Consider the following 13,017-nt stretch of genomic DNA (forward strand, 5'->3'; position numbering starts at 1 on the left):
TGGGTCTTCTCATCCACACTATTGGTACAGTAGCAATGTACACAGCACGGACTTGAAAAGGAGAGCCCTTGGGCCTAAGAAATGAGGACATAAATCAAGTTTCAGGATAATATCTAGAAAGAATTTTGCATATTATTACTGAAACATGGATGCAAAGAATTTGGGGTAGGGTTGCCAGATTTAGCAACTAAAACTACCTCCAATTAAATTTGAATTTCAGGTAAACAACAAATAATGTTTTAGTATAGGTATGTCCCAAATATCATATACTAGTACATGATAGTATACATATGTATATAGTGTATAGTATATATACTAGTTGGGTTATTGTATATATACTACTAGGGGTAGGGTTGCCAGATTTAGCAAGTAAAACTACAGGCTATCCAGTTAAGTTTGAGTTTCTGGTAAACAACAAATAACTTTTTACTATAGGTAAGTCCCAAACATCATATACTAGTATATATACTAGCAGTATACATATATAGGTAGATACATATAGATACATAATAGAATACATATATAGTATACATACATGTAGAATATAGTATACATATACATCTATATATGTATACTATCATATACTAGTATATGATATTTGGGACACACCTATACTAAAACACTATTTGTTGTTTACCTGAAACTCAAATTTAATTGGGTGTCTTGTATTTTATCCAGCAAACTTAATTCAGAGGCCTTCAGTCCTTTGAAGGGAACTATATTATGAAGAAGCCATGAGCCCAGACAAAAAAAAAAAATCCTTGAGTGTTGAAGCCTTTAAACACTTGGGCCCCACAAATTGCATGAGAAAGAAGTGGCTGGAAAATCTGAGAAGCCTACCAGGAGGGCAATACTTCCTAAAGCCGATTTCAGATGTGACCATGGAGAATAATTTTAAGGAAGAAACTCCCAGAGGTCAGGGCAAAGGGCTGCGGCAAACAATGAACAAGGACCTTCCTCAGGGTCTACTCAAGGAAATGCTTCCAGTGCCAGGGCATTAATACCTGCAGGTGGTTTTCCATCACTTCTGTGTATACTGCTGCTGAGTCTCCTATTTTTCCTTGTAAGGGATTACAGTAACCGTTGTGCTAACCCTGCTCCACCATTTTATATTGGCTGTAGGGAAATGAGTGGAGCCGGGATGACTACTTGTACTTTATGATTTCCTAGATCATGAGCAACCCTATCTGGACTGGCAGGTAGACATCCTAGACTTTGAACTGGATGGCACTTAAAAACCTTTGTTGACTCATTTGTGAGGTCTTAGGAGAAAGTGGAACCAGATATTTATCAAATCCACCATGCAGGGGGCTGGCCCCATGGCCAAGTGGTTAAGTTCACATGCTCCACTTCAGAGGACCAGGGTTTTGCTGGTTTGGATCCTGGCACGGACCTAGCACAGCTCATGGCTCATCAAGCCGTGTTGAGGTGGTGTCCCACATAGCACAAGCAGAAGGACCTACAACTAGAATATACAACTGTGTACTGGGGGGCTTTGGGGAGAAGAAGAAAGGAAAAAAAAGAGGATTGCCACAGATGTTAGCTCAGGTGGCAATCTTTAGGAAAAAAAAGAAATCCAGCCATGCTTATTTGTAAGTTCAGGGTGTACCTTAATAATACACTAACATGAAAACTGAGTTTTGAATAGGCAGAGCAGTTTTCTTCAGAGAAAAGGTCAACTTTTTTTTTTTTTTAAGATTTTATTTTTTCATTTTTCTCCCCAAAGTCCCCCAGTACATAGTTGTATATTCTTTGTTGTGGGTCCCTCTAGTTGTAGCATGTGGGATGCTGCCTCAGCGTGGTTTGATGAGCAGTGCCATGTCCATGCCCAGGATTCAAACCAACGAAACACTGGGCCGCCTGCAGCGGAGCGCACAGACTTAACCACTCGGCCACGGGGCCAGCCCAGAAAAGGTCAACTTTTTATCAAAACAACCGTCTTCTTAGGAATGACCAGAATCTGGCCACCAAGAGTTGGTGCCCAAATTACTCATGTCATTAAAATAGAACAAGGCATGCCCTGTCAATAGAACCCACCCAGGTTTGTTATAAATAGCCAGGATCCTACGTGGGCAATTTAATATCATTCCCCTAGAAGCCAAATCTTGTACCAATTTGCTCTAGGCTAGGAAGGTACTTTTATTTTTCTTTTAAGAGGAAAAATATGAAAACATAATTAGACAGTTTGTTCTTGGATATGTTAGATTTGGTGAGGCCAGTAAACTTTTTCTCTAAAGGGCAAGATAATAAATATATTTGGATTTGTGGATCATCTGGTCCCTGTCACATTACTCAATGTTGTATGTCATTCAAAAGCAGCCACAGACGACAGGAAGACACTGGCACTACTAGGGTGCATTGCTTTAGCCTGATGGCTACATAGGACCATGGATGCATTTTAAATGAGGCATCTCAGTACGTAACAACGTAAGAAGACAAAGTATTATCTTAATCATCATTGCAATATACCAAACAAACATCACTTCCTGAAAAATAATTTTTAGCTAATCGGGAATTTCTTTTTACCCAAGAAATTCCTCCAAAGCTACTAAAACACAGGTCCTTATATAAATCATCTGTAGTAAGAGGAGGCTTAAACGCCTGGTTAGCTAAAGTCAAAGTAGAAAATTGTTTAGATTGACATTTCCTTTGTTTTTTTCTTTTTCTTTTTTTTGAGGAAGATTAGCCCTGAGCTAACATCTGCCACCAATCCTCCTCTTTTTGTTGAGGAAGATTGGCCTTGAGCTAACATCTGTGCCTATCTTCCTCTATACTTTATATGTGGGATTTCTGCCACAGCATGGCTTGACAGCGGTGCATAGGTCCATGCTTGGGATCCAAACCAGCGAACCCTGGGCCACTGAAGCAGAGTTTGGGAATTTAACTGCTATGCCACAGGGCAGGCCCCACTTTGTTTTTGTTTTTATTTTGTCTTTTGGAGTTTATGTAGCTCTACAATATAGTGTTGGATAGTAACCCACAAACTTTAGCATGTGTAAGAATCACCTGGAGGGGCTGGCCCTGTGGTGCAGCAGTTAAGTTCGCAGGTTCTGCTTCGACGGTCCAGGGTTTGATGGTTCGGATCCCAGGTGTGGACCTACACACTGCTTGTCAAGCCATGCTGTGGTAGGTGTCCCACATATAAAGTAGAGGAAGATGGGCATGGATTTTAGCTCAGGGCCAGTCTTCCTCAGCAAAAAGAGGGGAATTGGCAGCAGATATTAACTGAGGGCTAATCTTCCTCAAAAATAAAAAGAATCACCTGGAGGGTTTGTCAACATACAAATTGCTGCATCCCACTATGAGAGATTCTTATTTTGGAGGTATGGCATGGTGCCTGGGAATTTGCATTTCCAAGTTTCTGAATGCTGCCATTTCAATAGAATCACCCAGGGAGAGCTTCACTTAACACCTACTTAAGAAAATTCTCTAGGTTTGGGACCTGGGTCTGCTAATTCTTAAAAATTCCACCCTCTGAGATCACAATATTCAACTGGATTTGAAATCAGTGGCTAGAATACATAAGTGGGTTTTTTTCCTTGGAACTTTTGTGGAATGACTGTTTCTGAAATCTTGCTTGTATCTGACTATCTGTAAATCTGACTATTAAGCATTAGAAATGGATTTCTGGAAGGACAATATCCCCATCTAATAAATTCACAAACATTGCGAAACTGCTTGTGATCTCAGAAAACTTTAAATCTCCCTCTTACCTCTTCTGTCTTTCCTGGACAAGGACAGCTGATGAGGAAGTCTGTTTTTCAAGTTCCTTCTTGAGTGTGATGATGATGAGAGTGATGACAATAATGAGAATGATTTAACAAATAAATAAATTAACACCTTTCTACACTTCTATTTACTAGTTCCCTGTCTGCCTGGATAAGTAGTAATTTTGTCTACTGAAGGACTGAGTTCATTTTGTAATATGTTCCATAATAGATTTTAGGACACTGATGCCTATATTAGATTTTTAGAGTCATGACATATCTTTTCCTCTGCTGTTAACCTAACTGGAAAGACCAACTGTGATTTCAAAACAGAGTCATATTAAAAAAGCACATGCATGTGATACCTGTGTATTTATGGGAAGTGGTAAAACAGAAGACAGAAATTGTGAAAGACTGGCTGTGCAATTGCATAACTTTTCTTCGAAAACAGCTATAATTCTTATTTTTTTATTACAAACATCATGTGATTTTTGGGGGAATTCAGAAGCTATAAACTATGTTCAAGGTTACTTTGTAAATTACACTTAAAAAATTTATTGTCTTTCATGAGCACATTCCACTTGTTCTTTTTTTCTTCTTCTTAATCATTCTCTTGAATAATTTAGGCTTTTAAATCCATTTTCTTTGAAGTTCAGAGTTCATTCTTCAAAAGTCTAAGTCTTTTCTCTTTGCCTTTTTTTTTCCCTGCTTACCTCTACTGAGATTCTAAGTTGAATGGAAAACTACTGGACTTTCTTTGTAGGAAGTTTCTGTTTACAGGATCCATCAGTTGCTTATCTATTTGACTTTGACATTCCACTTGCAAGCAGAGTTATGAAAAAGCATGAGAACCTTCTGAACCCGGAAGGTTCTGATCCTTTTTGATAACTCTGACCCTTTAACATATATTTCGACTGATAATGACAAAGGACAATAAGAAAATACTGCATGCAAATTATTTATGTATTATTTTCAATGATTACAATCTGGTCTCCTTTAAACATCACCTGAGGGGAAACAGAGAGCCTGCCCATTTACTTTGTGACTTTTCTTATTGGAATCACGGAATTGTGTAGGTAGAAGTTTGGGAAAGTCCTACAGTATGACAGTAAGTTGAGCTTTACATCTTGATAACTTTGGGATAAATATAATTTTCTCTTTTTTTTTTTAAGGATGATTAGCCCTGAGCTAACTACTGCCAATCCTCCTCTTTTTGCTGAGGAAGACTGGCCCTGAGCTAACATCCATGCCCATCTTCCTCTGCTTTATACATGGGACGCCTACCACAGCATGGCTTTTGCCAAACAGTGCCATGTCTGCACCCAGGATCGGAACCAGCGAACCATGGGCCACTGAGAAGCAGAACGTGCGAACTTAACCACTGTGCCACCGGGCCAGCCCCTAATTTTCAAAAGCATATTTTAAATTTTAATTTCTTGCCCTGACCGCCTCAAAATCATCTGGTCTGCAGATAATGGAACTGCCAATAAATGAAAATATGAAAGCCACATAAATAAAGGAAAAATATAATGCTCTGCAGAAAATGCAAGGCAGTCTAGTCCTTTGTCATATAAAAACAATTGATGATGGGTATTATACAGCAATGTGGTTTAGATTACACCACCAATTGTTCTTTCATGGGAGGGCATCCAATTAGGAGAGAAAACCCAGCCTCTCCATTATTTGATGTCTTACTCCTGCTGTCTTCATCAAATGCCTCTTGTTTAATGACTGCTCAATTATTATGAGCTTTACTGACCTTTCCTGCACACTTTGAAGATCTGTACAAACTGCCTTTCTCCTTTGCAATTTCCCTGCTTAGCATTTATTTCACTCTATCAGAACATTTGCTATTTCCTTTTCCTGTTCTCACTCCTTTCTTGTCACTGTCTTTCCATGCTGGTGAGATTACTTATGTCTCCATTACTCAAGTTACGCATTTTTCTACACGGCCCACATTCTTTGGCTGGCATGTGCTCCCAAAGAAAGGTCTTAAGTCACCCGGTTCACTAAAGGATGCCATTCTGGGCATCTAGTCCTTTGATGACTGACTTCACCACCTACTAGTGGGTCTGTGAGGCCTTCAATGGACAGATGATGAGCCTGGGAAAACTATTGCTTAAAGCAGAGAGAACTGGACTCAGAACCAGATAATATGGCAGAGCCCCAGCCTGTCACTGCAAGGAAGTTACATCAGTTGCCTTACCTTTAAATGATTATGATGTCTCCTTTGTGTCATTCTTGTGAGGCCTAAATGAAATAATGTCTGTCAAGTGCTTAGCACAGCTTTTGCATCATTGTGGGGGATAAATATCCATTGACTGATACCCAGAAAGATTGCATTTTGCCTGAGGCCACATGCTGGAGACTAGATCTGGGATCTGAAGGTATTTCACCTAAAGCCTGTTTATCCAAGAGGCATTGGCTTTTCCAGTCACGCCTGTATTGAATTGCATAGAACATGGAAGCTGAGGAAGAATAGAGTGTAATATGCGCACACAAAAAGGAGACAGAAAGAGAAATGATGTAAGCCTTCATTTTAGATTCCCAGCCAGTTAAAAGAAATGAATAATGCCTTCCTGAGACAGATGATAAACTGGTGCAGACACAAATTTGAATTCTGAGAGAGGATCCTCAACCAATGGCCTATTTGCACAAAACTTCTTTCAAGTAAATTCAGAGGGATTGAAAATGTCGTGCCTTTTTCCAGTTCTGTTTGAAGGAAAGCAGGAGAAAGGATTAGAGAGCTCTTATCAGTTTATGAAATTCTCATCAATAGGGAGTAACTGATTGGTTCCTGGGTAGAAAATGATTGTAGGAACCTGGGGAGAAGAGACTATGCCATTTTATTGTTTGTAATAGCAAGGAGCTAGAAGGAAGGAGTGGTCCAATGTGAGCGGCCATCTTTAAGAAGGCAGGTTTTAAAATGTTCCGAATAAAGTAATTCCATAGCTTGAAATTCTGACATAAGATTTTTAATAGAAGAGATAAACTCAGAAATGAAACAATTTTAACTGTAATCACAGATGTTATCAACCCCAAAATAACAGGAGTTGAATAGTTTAAAAATGATATCTCTACAATGAAGTTATAGAAATAAAATAACATAGTAGTTAAGAGTGTAGACTTTGCAGCCAGACTGCCTGAATTGGAATCCCAACTCCTGTGCTTACGTGCTGAGTGATGCTGTCAGGTTACTCAACCTTTCAGTGCCTCAGTTTCCCATCAAAGAAGTAGAAGACATAATTTAACCTACATTTTTAGGGTTTTGTGAGAATTAAATGGGTAATACATGTAAAGAACTTACCGAATTTACTGGAGTTTGGTACGTAGCAAGAACATAAATACTAAGTACTATTTTTAAGGAAAAGTTACAGAATATGGATGGCAAAGAATGTTATAAAATTACTATCTATACACTAAGATAGTCAAAAGAGAGAGAACATCCCCAATTGAGCAGACTCATACAAACAATATTTTTTTTCCCATTATAACAATTCGATGAACAAGAAAGATAAACTTACTGTGTTCAGTAACACAGCACTGACAAATAGAAGGAAAGCAAATCAACTCCCATTTCTCTTGGGAATTATCTGATGAGAATGATCTGCCGAAGGAAAGGGATAGGAATGAACATAATTTAACCCAAGATAAATAAACACGAGATAAATAAACATCGAGGAGGCTTTAAACAACGAAAAGAGTTGTGTTTAGAACAAATTGTATATGATTTGATCAAGATTTTTATGAAAATGTGGAGATGGAAAAGGTTCTGGAAAACTGGAGAAAAATCAATGTCTTCCAGCATTCCAAAGAGAAGAAAGTGAATTCCATCCTGAGCAGTAGTCGTAGTTAGAGCGGGAAGAAATGGCAGTGGCGCAGCAGCAGCAGTAGTCACCGTGGTTAATATTAATTGTGTACTTGCTAAAGGCTGACCGTAGCACATGAAATCCCTCTATTAGTTTTAACTTCAAAAAATCATATAAAGCGTTTATTATTTATATCTCACATATTAGAAAAATAAAGCTGAAAGAAGTTAAGTAACTTGGGCAAGGTCATGGAACGACACAGTGGTGGAGCAGAAATAGAACCCAAGCAGCCTGACTCAGGTGTCCTTGTTTTAATCCTGTTCGGTACTGAAAAAATGCATTTAAAATTTTTTTTTTTTTTTTGAGGAAGATTAGCCCTGAGCTAACATCTGCTGCCAATCTTCCTCTTTTTAGGTACAGTTAACATCTGTACCTAACGTCCTCCACTTTGTATGTGGGATGCCTGCCACAGCATGGCTTGATGAGTGGTGCTAGGTCCTCACCCAGGATCCGAACCAGTGAACTCCAGGCTGCTGAAGCAGAGCACGTGAACTTAACCCCTACAACACCAGGCCAGCCCCCAAAATACATTTTTTTTTTTAGGAAGATTAACCCTGAGCTAACATCCGTGCCCATCTTCCTCTACTTTATATGTGGGACGCCTACCACAGTGTGGCTGACAAGCGGTGCCACGTCTGCACCCGGAATCCGAACCAGCAAACCCCGGGCTGCCGAAGCGGAACGTGTGAACTTAGCTGCTGTACTACCAGGCTGGCCCCCCAAAATACATTTTTAAAGTGTATTTAATTTACATTTGCAGAGGCATGGTGCTACAGATTTGAATATAAGTAATACATAAGCTTTATTTAAAAATAATTTTGAGGGAAATAGAATACATAGTAACTTTTCAATCTGCTCTATTTCTTGCTAAGAAGTAATAATTTGATATTTGGGCAAGGTGATTTGACTTGCATGACCAAACATTTGCTTGGCATCTTTATTGAATTTTGTGACACTTTGGCATCTTTCTAACAGAAACTGATGGCATGCAAAACAGGGATAAACTGGGATCTTTACGCACAGTGTGAAGTTGATGCTTTGGCTTATTTGTTGATGATGTGAAGACTAGCAAATATATTAAAAGGACTGAACCCATTTTCTGATGTAAATTATCATGATGATATAAAAGATTTGGGAAATATTATATAAAAATCATTGTTTGGAAGTTGGTGGCCTGTTTGCTCTCAAATTTGTTCTCTACTTTCCTTGCTCTGTGTTTATAAGAATCTCATTTACCAGGATCCCTTGCCTTTGGCTTGAGGGTAAGTGTTAGGAGGCCTGACGTCTATGAGTCTGGAAAACTATGTATGAAATTCTAAGTCGACAATCTTTCATCTTCTGGATCCTGTTACAGCTGTCCTTTCCAGCAGGGGCAGCCCATAGGTCAGAGCAGGGTGACCACCCCCCCCTCCTGCTTGCCGCACCTACACTAAGGTCTGAACCAGCTGTCTTGTTTTCTAAGAAAACATAGTTATCCTTCTCAGACCATCTCCATTTCTGTCCTCAATTTTAGCTCCCATGGAGGCTTAACAGTGTCTTTTTCTCTCTTCATTGTTCTCATACTTGGTTCATTCCCCACTGAGGCACCGATCAGAATAAGACAACTCAACGGCAGGAATTGCCTTATTCCTGTACGTAACACCAGCCTACAGCAGGACGACAAAAGTAAAAATATAAATGAATGCCTTTTTGTGTTGTTGAGGAAGATTCGCCCTGAGCTACCATCTGTTGCCAGTCTTCCTCTACTTTATATGTTTGTCTCCAACACAGCATGGCTGATAATTGGTGTAGGTCTGCGCCCAGAAGCCAAACCTGTGAACCCAGACTGTGGAAGTGAAGCACACCAAACTTAACCACTATACCATGGGGCCAGCCCCTGAACGCTTTTTTTTTAAACATTAACTATAGGTAACTTAGCCATGGTTTGAAATATGCTGTAAAGAGACTTGTGTCAAAACTGTGAGCATGAGGCCAGCCCAGTGGCTCAGTGGATAAGTGTGCACGTTCCACTTTGGTGGCCTGGGGTTCACCGGTTTGGATCCTGGGTGTGGACATGGCACTGCTTGACAAGCCACGCTATGGTAGGCGTCCCACATATAAAGTAGAGGAAGAGGAGCACGGATGTTAGCTCAGGGCCAGTCTTCCTCAGCAAGAAGAGGAGGATTGGCGGCAGTTAGCTCAGGGCTAATCTTCCTCAAAAAAGAAAAAAAAAACCTGTGAGCAGCCCTAGCAAACTAATACACATGATGAATCTTCTGCTTATCCTTCAAGTATCAGCATGGGCTGCCATCTCATATCGCTCTTCTGAGCTTCATGTCCATAGATGTAACTATTCTTCACGTTTCCATTAATACTGTACTGCTGAAAACCCTTTGAGGGTCCCATTGCTCTTAGGTTAAGATATAAACTCTTTCATGTTACATTACAGCAGTCTATCATCTGGACTCTGCCTTCCTGTCTGGTCTTGCTATGTGCCACACTCCATTCTTTCTGACCACCATGTTCTGGCAGTACCAAACTGCTGTACTTTTCATTTCACAAATGTCCACTCTTCTTGTGCCTCTAAGTTTTTACACATGCTGTTTCCTCTGCTATGAATTATTTCTAACCCCTGTCCCACTTCTCTTACTCCTTTATTTGACTAAATTTTTTTTTTTCCCCTGAGGAAGATTTTCCCTGAGCTAACATCTGTGCCAGTCTTCCTCTATCTTGTATGTGGGTTGCTGCCACAGCATGGATGCTGATGAGTAGTGCAGGCCCATGCCTGGGAACTGAACTTGAGTTGCTGAAGCAGAGTGTGCCAAACTTAACCACTAAACCACAGGGCTGGCCCATCTGGTTAAATTTTAACAATCGCTTGGTCTCAGCTTATACAATGTCCTCTTGGGAGATTCCCTTGATGCCTAATGATTGATTTACATGTCTACTGTATCTATGTCATAATAGCACAAAAGACTTATCCCTCTAGTAGCGCTATTCTCTTGTCTTTGTACCTCAAAAGATGATAAGCTTCTTGTAGCCAGGGATTTTTTTTTTTACCATTGTATTTCTACAACTTAGTATAATACTAAGCTAGCAGCATGCAATAAATGCTCAAATTCTAAAGCATGTACACCTTTGTAAAGTGCTACCAGACTGTGCCAATCTCTACCATTCTGAATCCATTGTAATTCCAATATTGTCATATTTATGTATTTTACTGTTGGTCAAGGCTTTGTACAGTATCTTACTTTTCATGTGCCATTGTTGTTCAAACATTCAATTCACATACCTAACTCCTTAACAGTTTTATAAGAAAATAGTGTAGGCCTTACCTTTTTCATGTTTAATGCATAGTTCTAGTATAGTTCTTGGTATATCGTAAGCATTCATGATTTTCATTAAAAAAGAGAAAAAAAATAATCCCATATTTCTGCCTTGGTAACAGGGCTGAAATCTCCTTGGAATGAAGCCTATTTAGCCTGCTAGCAAAACTTAAAAACACATATCAAAGGGATAAAACTAATCTGCAAGTAACGTAACTGCTTTCCAAAACAAAGTTCACACTCTTTAAAGAAACACAAACAGACACTCAACAATCCAACTTCACAATATTCAACATCCAATCAAAAAATACTAAACATTCAAAGACGCAGGGAAATATTACCCAGAATAAGGAGAGCAATCATGCAACATAAACAGATGCAGACGTATTTGTAACAACCACATTTTCTAGTTTCTGTTTCCAATGCTTTGACATCTTGGGGCCCTGCTGACCCTGGAGAGACTGACCCTCCCAGAGTCAGCCACCACCTAGAGATGGTAAAGGGCTCCTCTGCCAGCCTCCTTTCACATGCAAATCAACCAATCCAGAATCCATATCGCAACCACTTTCTTTATCTGTATTTCTCACTCAGGGCCACTATCCTTTGTCCTCATCACACCAGGGCCACATACTCAACAACCAGGGACAACTCCTAGTGCCCTAGGGCCTGTTGAAATAAGTCAAACTAGCCAATCCCAAACCTGCGAACCTTGCTGGCCCCATTTCCTCCTACAGAAACCAAGAAGAAAGGCCCTAGCCCACATTTTCCCCTCACCCCCTCTGCATCCTGGTCGACACTTTGTGGCCCCCTCATGGAGTAACATGTCCCCCTCCTCGAGATCATGAATATAGCACTCTCCTTTCAATGGTCATCTTCTCCTGATCTGTTGCTCTTGCCATACCTGAATAATAATAAGATCTACATTTTAAAACAATGTCAGAGATGATGTAATTACACATTTCAAGACAGCTTTTAAAACCATATTCAAGTACCACAGTATTTAAAAGAGAGCATAAACATAATGAGAAGAAGAGAGGAGAGAAGAAGAGAGAAGCAGAGATTTAAAAAATGGAAATAGTAATAGAATCTATCCAAAATGAAATACAGAGAGGAAAGTCTAATAAAAACGAACAGAGCCTCAGTGACTTCTGGAACAATATTGAGTGGTTTACCATCTGGGTGATGGAAGTCTCTGAAAGGGATGGAAGCCAGAACAATATTTAAAGAAATAATGACCAAAACTTTTCTAAATTTGATGAAAACTATCCAGTCATATTTCCAAGAATTTCAATAAACACAAGGCAGGACAACATACATGCACACAGAAAAAAGGAAATAAGCTATTATTATACAAGGCTGAAGACTTTTCTGTGTGCATGTATCCTGCACACAGAAAAAAGAAAGGAGGAGAAGAAAGAAAGAAGAGAGAAAGAAAAAAGAAAGAAGGAGGGAAGGAAGGGGGAGAGAGAGAGAGACAGACAGAGAGAGAGAGAGAGAGAAAGAAAGAAGGAAGGAAAGAAAGAAAGAAAGAAAGAAAGAAAGAAAGAAGGAAGGAAGGAAGGAAGGAAGGAAGGAAGGAAGGAAGAAAGAAAGAAAAAGAAAGAAAGTAAGAAAGAAAGAACGAAAGAAAGAAAGAAAAAGAAAAAGAAAGAGAGGGAGGGAGGGAGGGAGAAAGGAAGGAAGGAAAACCATTAAGCCTTGTTATCAAATTACTAAAAACAATGATAGAGCAAATCTTATAAGTATCCAGAGATAAAAGACACATTACTTTCAAATGAATAAATATAAAAATAATTGCATACTTCTCAACAGATGCTACTGAAGACTGTGAATAACGTCGTTAACATCTAGAAAGTTCACATCCTGGTGTACTAGAGGCTAGGACCTCAACATATGGATACCTGGGGGACACAATTCAACCCCTAGGATCCTGCATATAAGAGTTGGGAAAGGAGAGTGACTAACCCGTGCCAACACACATGTTGGTTGGAGATGATTAAGTCATGTTCATGCAGAATCAACACCTCTAGGGGAACATAAAACAGACAAAAATAGCTAGAAGACGAGGCTCACCCTGACAAAGTTATGAAGCAGAAAAATTTCGCATTGAGACATCTTTCGCTGCTGTGTTAGGTA

The sequence above is a fragment of the Equus przewalskii genome, chromosome 27, assembly GCF_037783145.1.
Source record: "Equus przewalskii isolate Varuska chromosome 27, EquPr2, whole genome shotgun sequence".
Classification (NCBI taxonomy): Eukaryota; Metazoa; Chordata; class Mammalia; order Perissodactyla; family Equidae; genus Equus; species Equus przewalskii.